This window comes from Panthera leo, chromosome A2 (assembly GCF_018350215.1).
Source record: "Panthera leo isolate Ple1 chromosome A2, P.leo_Ple1_pat1.1, whole genome shotgun sequence".
In the NCBI taxonomy this organism is placed as follows: Eukaryota; Metazoa; Chordata; class Mammalia; order Carnivora; family Felidae; genus Panthera; species Panthera leo.
In genome coordinates, this window is record NC_056680.1 from 73,153,950 (window position 1) to 73,169,972 (window position 16,023).

Below are 16,023 nucleotides of genomic sequence, written 5' to 3' on the forward strand. Positions count from 1 at the left end.
CAGATGCAAGTTATTTGTATACATCTCCCTAACATAATGATAAAATCTGTCCTTTTAGATGGAAACTTCTATTATATTTGAGTAGGGAAAGGAAGAAGGCAGATTCCTGTGAACCAGCTCTCTTCACCCAACACGAGGTAAACCACAGGCCAATTCTCAATAAGAAGACTAGCCTTAGGAAAAGAAAGGAAAGGCAGATGAACTATTTCTTTAAAAACAACCAATCCAGGGACACCTGGGTGACTCAGTCAGTTAAGCGTCTGACTTTGGCTCAGGTCATGATCTCAAGGCTCATGAGTTCAAGCCCCACATTGGGCTCTGTGCTGACAGCAGATCCTACTTTGGATCCTCTGTTCTCCCCTTCAACTTTCAAAAATAAATAAACATTAAAAAACATACAAAAAACCCCAACTCATCTGACTTCAAATGGAAGAGTTATGAGAAGATCAGTTGAGGCTCTTGAGAGATACTGTCTACTTTTCCAGAAAATTTCTTATCCCAAATTAAATGGCACCTGGAATGCCCCAGCCTGTTTTTGTTTGTTTGTTTGTTTGTTTGTTCATTTTTTGGCCTACATTCTAATGTCTGTAAAATTGGATTAAAATGTGGGAGAATTTTGAAATCAAGGAGAAACAGAATGGGACAAAATAGTCCCTAAAATCTCTTTAAAATAAAACAAGTGGTCAAAATCAATTTCCAGAATTCCAGTTGGCAGCTCTTATTCTTATTACAAAACAGAGGAATTGGTTTGATAAACATCCTTCATATCTGAAGGCTTTGCCTCCAGGTCTTAATTAAAAATTATTCCATAATGTATGTTCGTTATTTTTTAAGGCAAAGTGTACCTCTGGTTTTCTCTACGTTACTATCACCTAGTCTAGAAACTACACTTCACTGGCCCCTGGTCTCTCCAAAAACAAAATAATTTAACCACAAGGAAATGTCCTGGGAGGGTTTCTTATTGTATTCTTACTGGAGAATATTTACTCATCCATTTAAATGTTGATTAACAGCATCTGGGCATACAGGAATGAGCCACAAAACAAAGGCTCTGATCTCATGGAACTGGGTTCTAATGAAGAGAGACCTATAATAAATAAATATATAACATCAGCTGAAAGTAGCCGCTACAAAGAAGACAAATAAAGCATTATATGGATGCAAAGAGCAGGTGGGGCATGTGTTCCATTTAGGTAGGGTGGTCCAGGAAGACCTCTCTGATAAGGTGGCATTTGAGCAGAGACCCTAATGAAATGAGAGAGTGAGGTTATCTAGTGCAAGAGTTTGCAAATTTTTTCTGTGAGGAGACAGACAGTAAATATGTTTGGCTTTGCAGGCCACAATGGTCTCTGCAGCAAACTATTGGATTTCACCCTTGGGGCAAACACGCAGCCACAGACAACATAAAAGAATGGGTGAGGCTATGTTCCACTAATTCCGTACTTATGGAAAATAAAATTCAGATCTCATGTACGTTTCATGTGTCACCAAACACTATTTTTCTTTTGAGTGTTTTCTAACCATTTTATTTTAATTATTTATTTTAATGTTTATCCTTGAGAGAGAAAGAGAGACAGAGCACGAGCTGGGAAGGGGCAGAGAGAGAGGGAGACACAGAATCCGAAGCAGGCTCCAGGCTCTGAGCTGTCAGCACAGAGCCTGACACAGGGCTTGAACTCACGAACCACGAGACCATGACCTGAGCCGAAGTCGGCTGTCCAACTGACTGAGCCACCCAGGTGCCCCGTTTTCTAACCATTTTAAAATGTAAGAAACATTCTTGGCTCAGAGGCCGTACAAAAATAAGCTGTGGGCTATGTTTGCTGATTTCTGATCTGTGACCCCTGACCTCAAGTTAAACACATTCCAGGAGAGGGAAGAATCAGACCTTGAAGCAGGAGCATGCACAACTTGACAGAAAGCAAAGGAAAGGTCCATCCAGAGGATCAATTAGTTGTCATCATGGGAGAGAGCTCCTTACACTCATTCCAAATTATTTTTACCTGGATACGACAAGCTTCTAACTGTAAGTATCTTTAGGACCAAAACTTGTTCTATTGGACTTCCTTTAGAAGACAGATATCACATTTCAGAGGGCTGGATGGGTCTGGAGAAATTTCTCAGAGGAAGTAGGTTTTGAACTGGTTTGGCTTTGAAAAATGAGCAAGGTTTTAATAGATGGTCCTGGACAAGGAAAGAGAAAGAATATTCTAGTTAGAGAAACAACCAGAATATAGGCCAGAAAATAGGAGAGTAGCACGTTGTGGGTTACAGGTCTTTTTGCTATTACTCCAAGCTGTGTGTGTGTGTGTGTGTGTGTGTGTGTGTGTGTGTTGAAATCTCCCTATACCTTGAAATGCAAGCCTTCAAACAATGGCTCTCAAATTCTGGCCTGCATCAGAATCACCTGGAGGGCTTGTTGAACCCCAATGCTAGACCCCAGCTGAGGGTCTCTGATTCAGCAGGTCTGGAGAGGAGCCTGAGAATGTGCATTCCTAGTAAGTTCCCAGGTGACGCTGATGCTACTGGTCCTAGAACCCCACTTGGAAAACCACTGCTGCGCAGGGTTGTCTGCTGCAGAGGAAGGGTGGGGTCTGGCAATTGTCTATTGCCTGGCTTTCAAAATGGGGTAGTGCTTGCCCAGCTACAAAATCCAGGCCCATCGAAGACTTCCTTATGTGTGAATTCTGTTCCTCTCCTGACTTCTTTCCTGAAGGGCTTAAAATTTGTACACGTTTCATGTGGTGCTTCTGCTTTCAGATTAAAAAAAAAAAGTCAGGGGCACCTGGGTGGCTCAGTCGGTTGAGCGTCCGACTTCGGCTCAGGTCATGATCTCACAGCTCGTGAGTTCGAGCCCCGCGTCGGGCTCTGTGCTGACAGCTCAGAGCCTGGAGCCTGTTTCAGATTCTGTGTCTCCCTCTCTCTCTGCCCTTAACCCACTTGCATTCTGTCTCTGTCAAAAATAAATAAACATTTAAAAAAATTAAAAAAAAAAGTCATTAGAGACATGGTTTTTTGCCATCAACAACAAACAAAGCAATAATATGGAGTAGCATACACGCCCCCAAACATTCAGAGCATCCTAGGGTGTCACCGAGAGACAAAGGAAACTGGAGACATTTTGAAATTGACTCACACAGTGAGTTTGTATATCTTTCTTACAAATGAAAGGCCAAGATTAAACTTAAATTCTCCAGCAGATAAGAATATCACACTTAAACTTCTTCTTATGCATACTATCGATTCTTTTGGCGTAACCATTCTTTAAGACTGACAGCAAAACTGAGTGCCACGTGGGGCACCTGGGTGGCTCAGTCAGTTGAATGTCCGACTTTGGCTCGCTGGCTCTGTGCTGACAGATCTGTTTCAGATTCTGTGTCTCCCTCTTTCTCTGCCCCTCCCCTGCTCCTGCTCTGTCTTTCTCTCTCTCAAAAATAAATAAACAATATAGAAAATAGTATGGAGTTTCCTCAAAAAATTAAAAGTAGAACTACACTACGACCCAGCAATTACACTACTAGGTATCTATCCAAGGGATACAGGTGTGCTGTTTCGAAGGGGCACATGCACCCCAATGTCTATAGCAGCACTATCAACAATAGCCAAAGTATGTAAAGATCCCAAATGTCCATCGATGGATGGATGGATGGATAAAGAAGATGTGGTATATATATATATATACATATACATATACATATATATATATATATATATATATATGTATGTGTATATGTATATATATATATATATATATATATATATATATACAATGGAGTATTACTTGGCAATCAAAAAGGATGAAATCTTGCCATTCACAACTTCGTGGATAGAACTAGAGGGTATTATGCTAAGTGAAATTAGTCAGAAAAAGACAAATATCATATGAATTCACTCATATGAGGACTTTAAGATACAAAACAGATGAACATAAGGAAAGGAAAGCAAAAATAATATAAAAACAAGGAGGGAGACAAAAACATAAGAGACTCTTAGATATGGGGAACAGAGGGTTACTGGAGGGGTTGTGGGAGGGGCGACAGGCTAAATGGGTAAGGGGCATTAAGGAATCTACTCCTGAAATCATTGTTGCACTATATGCTAACTAACTTGGATGTAAATTAAAAAAACAAATTAAATAAAAATTTTTTAAAAAAGAAAAAGAAATAAATAAAAAGAAAACATTAAAAAACTTAAAGTCTCACCTGGGTGGCTCAATCTGTTAAGCATCCAACTCTTGGTTTCATGAGTTTGAGCCCTGCATTGGGCTCTGCACAGGCAGTACAGAGCCTGCTTGGGATTCTCTCTCTCTCCCTCTTTCTCTGCCCCTTCCCCACTCGCACTGTCTCTCTCTCAAAATAAATAAACTTAAAAAAGAATTTAAAAAAACAAGACAAAAAGTGAGCAACACGTTATGTCTTTGAAATCAGTCACCTGCACCAAATTTCCAGTGACTAGCAAAAAATCCAGAAAGTGGGCAATGGGAAGATCAATATGCTCCAAAAGAAATATGGGGTTTTTTTAATGGGAAGTACCAAAAATAAAATTCTCCCTTGTGTTCCAAAATGAAACAGTGAAAAGTGAAATACCCATATGTATTTGGAAGTGGCATTTCACAAGTAATCAGGTTAATGTTGAACTAAAATCCAATTGAGAGTATGGAGCTAAACTCAAAGTTTGAATGATCAGAATAACCTCTGTGTTCTGAGCTTGCTGCCGACCAGTCTCTGCTGAGGAATAGGCCCTATTTCCAGATTCTGGGGCCTGACCTGGTAAGGTTCGTATGTCACGACCCTGTTCCCACACCCCCAGCCGTGGCGTACTGATGAGCCAGCTGAGGCCGGGCCAGCCTATGAGGTTGGAGAGCCTGGGTCAGCTGGCTGTGGGAGACAAGTCAGGGCTCGCTGTGGACCGCAGGCAAAGTGATGGTATGAAGAAGCCCGGGGTTAGCCCTGGGAGGAGGCAGAATGGACAGACTCACAAGAAAGAAGTAGAGGGGCCATTAGTGGGAGATCATGTAGCTGCTGCTGGAGAAAGGAACAGACTTGCTCTAGATGACTCTCCAGCCCCAGTATGTGTATCCTTAGAGTCATCTACCTTTTCCTTGAGATAACTAAATCACGTGGGTTTGCTTACAGGGACCTAATGCAAAACAGCAGCTGTGTTTCTAATTATTACCATTGTTTCTAATAAGGAAAGCAACGCTTTTGTTATTTTAAAACATTTCACCGTAGTTACTGGAAAAAAAAGGTTTAGAAGCACGTATGAATCTAGGTTTTGTGCAGTCTGGAGCCTGTACAGATTGGGTGGCCATCTTGAATAAAAAGGATGCAAAATTACCCATAAAAATTAGGGATAGGGCCGTAAAAGAGGAGACCCGTTGAAGTGAGGACCTCAAAGCCCCGAGCTTCATTAACTTCGCGGTGACTTCAACTCCGCTTAGAAGTGAGACCGTGATCCAAAGCGGCAATGTGAGCTTAGACATCTTTCTCCAATGGTAACCATGTTTGATTTAAGCAGTAAGTGCTTCCCAGAAAATTACATCATACTATCCTAGTGTTTTACCTTAGTGTTTTTAAGCCTTAAAGAACAATTTGTGGGCTTTTAAATATTTATTTATTTACTTATTTATTTATTTTATTAGTAAAAAGAATTTTTTAAACATTTATTTATTTGAGATAGAGAAAAAGAGAGCATACGTGCGAGGGAGGGGCAGAAAGAGGGAGACACAGAATCTGAAGCAGGCTCCAGGCTCTGAGCTGTCAGCAAGAGCCTGATGCAGGGCTCAAACTCATGAATCGCGAGATCATGACCTGAGCTGAAATTGGACGCTTAACCGACTGAGCCACCCAGATGCCCCATGACCAGTACTTTTTAAAGGATGATATAGAATAGGAGAGAGAAGAAAACATCAGGGTGCATCCCATGATATCAGGAAACGATTGTTCTGTGAGGCTTTGGTTTCGTTTTACACATCTAATGCCAGTGATTCTCAGGATCTCTTCTCATCACCTTAAAATATAGACAGGACCTCCGAAAGTTTTTGCTGATGGGGGACATAGCTACTGATATTTTCTATATTAGAAATTAAAACTGAGAATTAAAAAATATATGCATATTATATATGTATATACATATATATAAACATGTGTACATATCCGTATATACACATATATACATATATTTTTTAGACTAGTCAAGGGCAGTAGTGGGAAGGAGGGAAAGAACAAGGAGTTTGATCTGTAACAATCAGTTGAGAGAATTCACTACCTTCGGACCAACCGAAAACATATTAATTTATTAATTTTTGCATTATTAACCATCGTCGTCACCCCAGGGAGGCAGCATGAGCCCAACAGTTGTCACGACGAACAGGGTGTTCAGGTGGTGCCCACCACCAAAAGCCTTTCTTCAGGCTTCTAACTGGCTCCGCCAACCGCTGCTGAGCGCGCTGACCCGCGTCCCCTTCGCGCTGTGCGGCGGCCTGCTGGGGAGAGTGCACCTTGGACCGCGCTACTCAGTGCTGCATTCGCTGTCTCCTGCCAAGCCTCTGACGTACATGTAACCAATCCGAGTGGAAAGTTTCAATGGTTGGTGTTCAGGGCCTGGAAATTGGGATTGAGGCCCTCTTTAAAGTGGCCCTGGATCATGTCTCTGCCTCCGCCAGATGCTATCATGCTGGAGGACCCCTTGGCCACCTGGGGAGCCCCTGGGGATCAACAGAGTGAGTGGCAATGGGTTGGAACACCTTACAGACAGCAATGCCATCATTACACATGAGCGGCTGGTGTCCATCCCTTTCCTGGGACATCGCTAATTAAGGATGGGACACAAGGGCCAGCACAGTTAGCAGCTCTACAGGCAGTCAACTTCGCGCTGGTCCCTGGCCAACAATTGACCCCATTTGCACATTTTTACAGGTACCGGTGCCATTCGCTGCCAGCGGTCACCCATCTGGTCCAGCCAATGGCAGCAACAATCCCTTACCCAAGGCGCATCCTTATGGGTAAAGAACTCTGCAAATCTATTGCTAACAGACACCTAAACTATATAATGTTTTTATTTATTTTTTAATGTTTATTATTTATTCTTGAGAAAGTTAGAGCACGAGCTGGGGAGGGGCAGAGAGAGAGGGAGACACAGAATCTGAAGCAGGCTCCAGGCTCCAAGCTGTCAGCACAGAGCCCGACATGGGACTTGAACTCGTGAACCACGAGACATGACCTGAGTTCAAAGTCGGTGGTTCAACCTGAGCCACCCAGGGACCCCTTAGACACTAAATTATAAACCAAGATCACACATATCTCTGCACATACTAAAACCACAATATGAGGATTCACCAAGACACTTCTTCACAGTTCCAAACTTTACCGATAGTGACAAGGCACACATGTCACTTTGCAAAATACACAATGCTGGGCTCTTGAACAAGGTCTTCAACTGAGCTCCCTGACCAAAATCAGGCAACACGTTTCCCAGAGGACTGTAGTAGCTTATTTATTACAAGTACAAATTCAGTTAAATGCAACGTGGCATTTTCAGTCATCAGTGAAACATCAGGAGTGAATTGTAGTAAGTCTGACTCCAGGTTTGACCTTTGAGTGCTGACATCTTTCAACTTCCACTCCTCATTATTTACTTCTTGCCCACATCTGCAAAGGCAGTAAGAAAGCTCATGAACTCCTTCCCTTGGTGCCAAAAAACACACAAACAAAATTCAGACCACACAATCTGGTCCATATGAGAGAACCCTCGCTCCAGCCTCACCCCCCAGCCACCATAAAACTCCAAACCAGTCACCTCTCCCTGCTTTCTCAAGTCATTATGGACCTTCTTGAGAGCCTTCCCTGCTCGTCCCAGAAAGCCTCATTATGTGAGTAATAGATTGCCTTATACCCTCTTGGTAAATGTGCGACCTATCAGTCTAAACAGCTGAGTCAAATTTTGGGTGTGGGGTACATATATCTCTAAGGGGTGACCACAATAACAGTAATAAACCCACTACATGCTAAGTAAAAACATGTTTAAAAATAAATATTTTTAGGGGGATCCTGGGTGGCTCAGTCGGTTGGGCGTCCGACTTCGGCCCGGGGTCATGATCTCCCAACTCATGAGTTCGAGCCCCGCATCAGGCTCTGTGCTGACAGCTCAGAGCCTGGGACCTGCTTCAGATTCTGTGTCTCCCTCTCTCTCTTTCCTTCCCCAACTTGTGCTCTGTCTGTCTCTCTCTCTCTCAAAAATAAATAAACATTAAAAAAATGTTTTAAGTAAATACATATTTTTAAAAACAAAAAAAAACATTCAGTAGGAGAACGGGATTTTTACCTTTTTTGGAAAATCTCTTTGATCCCTAGTTTAATAGAAGACACTTTGACTCTCATATTCTCTATTCAGTCTATTGCAATGTACCTCTGGTTAAAGTGTTTGAAGAAAATTTATCCTCACTGTTATGTAGTTGGAAAGCGGAAAGGTATTTTAATAACATCTTTAGATAATCGTAGTAGCTATTTCTGATACTGCCCCAAACTTGACAAGTGGAATTTTCTTAAGTTGCAATGTGGAATCTGAAACCTTATCAATGTACTTTTCATATTCTGCTGTATTCAAACCCATCCCGCATTTTGCATGGATTTCTTACCCATGCATGTTTTTTTTTTAACATCATGCATTGCTCATTTGGAAAAATATTGATAGTAACTGAATTATACAAATTTTACAAAGGGTGACACATTTCCTTATGTAATATTAAAAAAAAAATCACTTTTGTTAGTATGGCCATAGGTCTTTTCAGAAAAGTCTTCAAATGTTGGGAAACTGTCAAGTTCATACTGGTGGGTACAAGTTTTCTAAATTTCTAATTTTTACTTGAAAACTCAACTTTTAGTACTGCCAACAAATGCTGTTTTCCTTAAAGTGGCAGGCTCACTGCATTCATTTTCGAGGAAATACCTGCCAAATATTCAAATGTGAATAAATCCAGTTTGTCTCTTAGGTGTTCTTTCAGAAAGTCAGACTGCTGCTTCATGAAAAATGCAGCGGTTGAGTCTGCAACTCAAACGCTTCTTGGTTGTCTTCTTGGACAACCCCCAGACTTCAGTATGCAGCAGAAGTGCTTTATGCATATTTATTTCATACATAATAAAAAGATGTGTGGTGTGCCTGGGTGGCTCAGTCGGTTAAGCGTCCGACTTCAGCTCAGGTCATAATCTCACCATCTGTGGGTTCGAGCCCCACATCGGGCTCTGTGCTGACAGCTCAGAGCCTGGAACCTGCTTCGGATTCCGTGTCTCCCTCTCTCTCTGCCCCTTCCCCGCTCATGCTCTCTCTCCTTCAAAAATAAAATAAAAACTTTAAAAAATATATATGTATACAAGGAACAAGATGTGATACAATTAGTGACTTTTTAGTGTTTTACCTAGAACATTCTTTTTTTTTTTTTCCTTAACTTTATTTATTTATTTTGAGAGAAAAAGAGGGAGGGAGAGAGAGAGCGTGCACATGGCGGGGAGGGACAGAGAGAGAATCCCAAGGAGGCTCTGTGTTGACAGCTTGGAGCCTGACATGGAGCTTGAACTCACGATCCCGTGAGATCATGATCTGAGCAGAAACCAAGAGTTAGATGCTTAAATGGACTGAGCCGCCAATGCACCCCAATCGAGAACATTCTTTTTTTTTTTTTAATGTTTTATTTTTGAGAGAGAGAGAGAGAGAGAGCGGGGGAGGGGCAGAGAGCGAGAGGAAGACATGAGGATCTGAAGAGGTTTTGCAGGCTCTGCGCTGACAACAGCGAGCAGGATGTGGGGCTCAAACTCACCAACCGTGCGATCATGAGATCAACAGCTGAGCCAAAGTCAGATGTTCAAGTCAGGTGCCCCCAGCTGAGAACATTCTTGAATGATACTGGCTTTTAAAACACTCGCCAGTGCACGGAGACGACTCACACAGTTTGGCGCCACTGCCTCGATTGATACTGAAGCAAGGACAGATTTACTGCCACTGCTTTGCACCGTAAGTCAACACCCTGTAAAGGCAAATAATGTCTGGTGTTCAGAGGCAGGGGAAACGAAGCTGTGGGCTGAAAACGTGTTTTAAACAGGACAAAGCGGAGACCAGGAATCACACTGTCAAGGGTTCTAGTCTGGCCCCTGTACCATCCAGGGTAGAGATTTACATGTACTGGAGGACCCTTAGATGTTGTCTAGGTGACTGGGGAACTGTTGGCCTTGGGAAATCACTTAGCCTCCATGCGGCTCAACTGATTATAAACTGAGATGAATTAAGTGTCCCAAATGGTCATGATCCCTTGTTGTTCTGCTGAATGTAAAAATTCACCTATCGGTTCGGTCTCTTGGCCCTCCTGTCATTCCTTCACTACCTTAGTGAGAGAGCTTTCGTCCCTTTCCAAATTCAAGAAAACAGTGGGAGTTCCACTTATTTTCTCCAGCTTTCCTAGGAACAGAACACTCTTTGTAGGTATACTGTCTCCTGCGTTTGGAAAGGTACAAGTGGGCCCAGGTGGTGAAATCCTGAAGGATGCTCCCCTCAAAACGTGCGTTTCCATAGGGGAGCAGAGCACATGGATAATTTGATGTGCCAGTTCACCTGTGGAGAAGAATATCGTTTTCTGTCCTTTTTAAACTGGTGCCAGATGGTCGGCAACATCCACGGAAATCTTTACAAAAGACTCCAGTTTATTTGGAGCGAGGTGAAGCCAATGGATCCAAATCAAATGGAAAACCAAGAGGTGTACGAGTGAGTAGGGAAAAGCACCTGTGCTGGGTTGAATGGAGTCCCCACTGTGCCAAATTCATGTCCATCCACAACCTATGAGTGTGACTTTATATGGAAGGAAAGCCTTTGCAGATGTAATCGGGTTTCGATGAGGTCAGACTGGATCCAGGTAGGCCCTAAATTCAGTGACTGGTAGCCTTCTAAGGAGAGTGGTATTTGGAGATGGAGACACAGAGGCCCGGACACAGAGAGAAGGTCATGTGGTCACGAAGGCAGAGAGTGGGGGGATGAAGCTCCGTGCTGAGGAGCGCCACGGGTGGCCGGCCACCAGAAGCTAGAAGAAGCAGGGAAGGTCGACCTACAGGTTGCAGAGGGAGCACCTGCCTGCTGACACCTTGGTTTCAGATCTCCAGCCTCCCGAACGGAATAGAATACGTTGTTCAAAGCCACCCAGTGTGTGGCACTAGGTGACGGCAGCCCCAGGAAACTGAGACGGCCTCTCACAAGTTTGTGAGAAACTTTCTCCATTTGAGAATTTAATGTCAGTAATTACGAATAGTCCTTGGACATCTCTCGGCCTGAAGGTGTGTGTTCTCTGGAAACATCGCCCTGTGACTGTGACCAGTAATTAAAGATAGCAGCTTTAAAAAGAGGACAGTGAACGCCCAGGTCATTTAAATCTGGAGAACTTTTTTTTTTTTTTTTTTTTTTTTTTTTTTTAAGGTTATTCATCTTGAGAGAGAGACAGCACAAGTCAGGTAGGGAGAGAGAGAATCCCAAGCAGGCTCCGCCCCGGCAGCACGGAGCCCAATGCGGGGCTCGAACCCACGAATCGTGAGATCATGACCTGAGCCGAAACCAAGAACTGGACACTTAACCGACTGAGCCACCCAGGTGCTCCTAAATCAGGAGACCTTTTAGGTATGACCTGTGTTTTTTGGGGCCCAGGACACTGGCTTCAACTCCCTAGGAAGACCCACTTTCCCCCCCACAGTTTTAGGAGACCCCAGAGCAGGGCCCTGACTGGGTGAGGCAAGGGGCAGGATGAGTTCTTCCCTAACTGCTGCACCCCAGGACTGCTGCACGTGCAGCTGTGTCCCAGCGTGCTCACAAGTGCCCACAAACCAAAAAACACGTTTTGAAGCCATACCATAGACACCCTGGGTAAGACTTCCCCAGTGGGCAGGTGCAATCTGCATTTCATGAAAATCTCCAGGTGACTCTAAGAAGGAGCCAGGTGGTGCTGGTGGAGGGGGAATCACAGCCAGGCCCAGAAATAGGATTCAAAAAATAGACACGCTTTTGGCCTTACACCTGCTATGTTCATATGGGTTTAAAATGCACAGACTCCAAGGAATGTTAACACAGCATCACACTTAAAGAGGAAAGTGTTGCAAAGCTAGAGAGGAGAAGAAGTGGAGCATGAGGAGCAAATGAACTAATGACTAGAGGGTAAGGAAGGTAAAGGAATCGGTGAGATTCCATTTATGTGAAATGCCTAGAAGAAGCAAATCCATAGAGACCAAAGGAGATCAGTAGTGGCTAGGGGTTGGGGAGAGAAGGGATTGGGGAGGCAGTGTTGATAAGGAACAGGATTTCCTTTTTGGAGATGAAAAGTTCCTGGAATCATCAGGAGGTGAATGGATAAACAGACTGTGGTACACCCAGACCATGGAATGTTATTTAGTGCTAAAAAGAAATGAACCATCAAGCCATGAAAAGACATGGAGGAAATGTAAGTGCATGTTACTAAGTGAAAAAGCCAGTCTGGAAAGGCTACGTACTGTATGATTCCAGCTATTTGACATTCTGGTTGCCAGGGAGGAGTGGGGAGGGAGAGGTGGCTAGGCAGAGCACAGAGGATCTTTAGGACCGTGAAACTGCTCTGTGCGATACTGTGATGGTGGATATGCATCCTTATAAATATGTCCAAACCCGCAGAATGACAACGGTTTCCCCAGTGGAAACCATGGACTGAGGTGGCTCTGACGCTTGGTGGTCTACGTAAATAAACCAAAACCTAAGCCAGAGTCATTGCATTCGAATCCCAGAAAACAAAATTTAAGGACAAACGGCCAACTAGGCTATTCCAAATAAGGCAACCACTGAAGCCACAGCCAATCAAATAATTTTGCTTTGCTTCCATGTCTTCTCTGTAAAAACCTTTCTGCCAGCACGCCATGGAGTGTTCCTAACCACTTTTCGTTAGAGCTGCCTGATTCAGATTATGCTTGCTCAATAAACCCCAGATTTTTTTTTAACCAGGCTTTGTGCTCAGTGCAGAGCCCAATGCGGGGCCTGAACTTAGGACCCTGAGATCAAGACCTGAGCTGAGTCTCTTAAGTGTCAGACTCTTGAGTTTGACTCAGGTCATGATCTCATGATTTGTGGGGTTGAGCCCGGTGTTGGGCTCTGTGCTGACAGCATGGAACCTGCTTGGAATTCTCTATCTCCCTCTCTCTCTCCCCCTCCCTCCCTCCCTCTCTCTTTCTTTCAAAATAAATACACTAAAAAAAAAAAAAAAAAAGACCTGAGCTGAGATCAAGTGTTGGACACTTAACCCACTGAGCCACCCAGGGTGCCCCCAAACCCTAGATTTTTAATGTGCCTCAGTTTATCTTTTAACAGTCACCAGGTGCTGGTGTGCACATTATAGCTGGGAAGAGCGTGTCTAATACCTCCTGCAGCTCCAGGATGCTGTGATGAGAGCAACCAGACAATTCAGCAGAGTCTCAGAGGAAGTCTTGGGTTGTTAATCAGATATCCTGAGTCCACAGACACTTTCTCTGCCCACCTACTGAGATGTGGCACTTAATTTTTTTGTACCTTGGTGTTTTTCACTTCGCAATTACTTTTAGAGGCATTTCCATATCAACACATTCTTAACAACTGCCTAATAGTCTTAGAGCAGTACAGTTTGGCTGTAAGAAAACACCCAGCTTGTTTTGTGCAATCGATACACTGAACTATCTGAGCATAATGGGAATGTCACATTTGCTGATGCGTGATTTCTTCTGCAAGAAATGCTAGGTGACAGAAAACTGCACGCTGCCGAAATGAGCCACAGAAGGATCCATGAGCCGCACACAGGTGCACGCCTCAGACATCCTCCAGGGATCTCAGCCACTGTTGCACGGCAAGCCACACCCTTGCAGGGGATGTAACACTTTCAAAGATAGGTGACACTCCAGCAAGAAGAGATCTGCCCAGTCTACATTTCACTTTTGCACACTAAATGCCTGCACCTCTTTTGCTGGATAGCTCATTCCAAAACTCTGGGACAGGAAAATCACAAGTAGTTGAGACATTTAAGGAGACATTGAAACTTCTCAAATGCAAGAGAATCACATTTCCTTCTGACATTAAAAAGGTTCTGAACACTCCTGTGGGAGGATCTGATTAACACAACAGGAGGAAAAGAATAACAAAATTGGGATGCCAGGAGGTGGCGCCTGGCACGCAGCTGGGAGCCTGGCAGCCCAGATGTAGCCTTCTGGAGAAGTGACAATCCCTCAACAATGTGGAGGCTTGGAGACAGGGCCAGGCAGGAGAAGGGAGGTCTTAGTGGACCCACAGCAACCCAGAAAACTGAAGAGTCACTTTCTGCATCTCCCACTCACTCCCCAACATACGCTAGCTGTTCTCAATCCTTGGGCTGCACAGGAATCACCCAAGATGTTCTGAAAATGTAAATGTGGGGCACCTGTGTGGCTCAATCCCTTAAGTGACCGACTTTTGATTTCAACTCCGGTGGTGATCTCACGGTTGTGAGATCGAGCCCCGAGTTGGGCTCCACACTGGATGTGGGAGCCTGTTAAAGATTCTCTCTCTCGGGGCGCCTGGGTGGCTCAGTCGGTTGAGCGTCGGACTTCAGCTCAGGTCACAATCTCGCCGTCCGTGAGTTCGAGCCCCACGTCAGGCTCTGGGCTGATGGCTCAGAGCCTGGAGCCTGCTTCCGATTCTGTGTCTCCCTCTCTCTCTGCCCCTTCCCTGTTCATGCTCTGTCTTTCTCTGTCTCAAAAATAAATAAATGTTAAAAAAAAAATTTAAAAAAAAATAAAAGGAAATCTATCTAAAAAAAAAAAAAAAAGATTCTCTCTCTCCTTCTCCCTCTGCCCCTCCCCAGCTCATGCACCTGCATTCTCTCTCTCTCTCTCTCTCAAAAAAAAAAATAATAATAATAAAGAAAATGTAAATGTAACAATGGACCCCAACACAAGATTCAGGCTAACAAAATCTGCGTTATAAGCCACATCCCAGGAGATCCTGATGTGGGCGTGGTCCTTAGGTCTCCGCGATAATGATTTTAGAAGAAACCAGCATATTTTACAACTTTTGGTTTGAGCACATTGGTAACTAAACTTGAAGCTCACCTCTCAGTTCACAAAAGGCTTTCAAATCGAAGGTCTTATTTGAGACTCAGAATTACCCTTTTATAAAGGTGGAAACTGAGGGGTCATGCCAACCTACCGCCAGAGTCTTCTGTTTCCAAAGCGCCAGGCAGCCTCTCCAGGGCCCCGGGGTCAAAGCAAGACCAGGCATGGGTTACCTCGATGGTTCTCCAAACACGAGAACCAAATCACCTGGGAATTTGTTACAAGTGCAGTTTTGCGCCGCCCCCCCCCCCCCCCCATGGTTCTGGAGACTCTGGAGTGGGGCCCAGCAGCCTGTGCTTTCACAGGCCTCCTCAGGGGGCGCCAAAGCTTGAGAAGCACTGCGGGTGCTACCTCAACCAGACCCTAAAACATCATGGCACCCTCAGTATCCAGATTCTCCACCGCTGAGCAAAGCCATCAGTTGGAGGAATCTGGGGAGGGGGAACATTGCAGGAGGTTGGAGGGGTGGGCGAGGGCAAACTTGTTTCTAAACCTTTCCCTCTAGTCAAGCATAAACCAGAGCTTGGGACTGGCCTATTTTTTTCCTGCTTCTCTGAATGGTCACACTGTCCATATTTCTCCCCTTCTCCCCAGGAAGTTTATCAGATGTCAGATAAACTTTATCAGAACCGGCCTGGTTCTCAGCCCCGCCCTTCCTTCCCACAGGCCATCTGGGTGCCGCTGACCTTCAGAGCCAGCCGCAGCAGCTCGAGTCCTGGCACGCTGTCCCTGAGAGAGAAGTCTGGAAGGAGAGCCAGAGCCAGCCCACCCTCCGGGAACTACACATCCTCTCCTTCATCTGTCTGCCTGGGTTCTACTGCTGGCTCACACTTTCTCCTTTTTCCAATCAGGCTGTTTGGCTCTTGAAAGCTGAGAATTCCCTGCCTCCCACATGGAGATAGCTGATACCTTGTCTCGT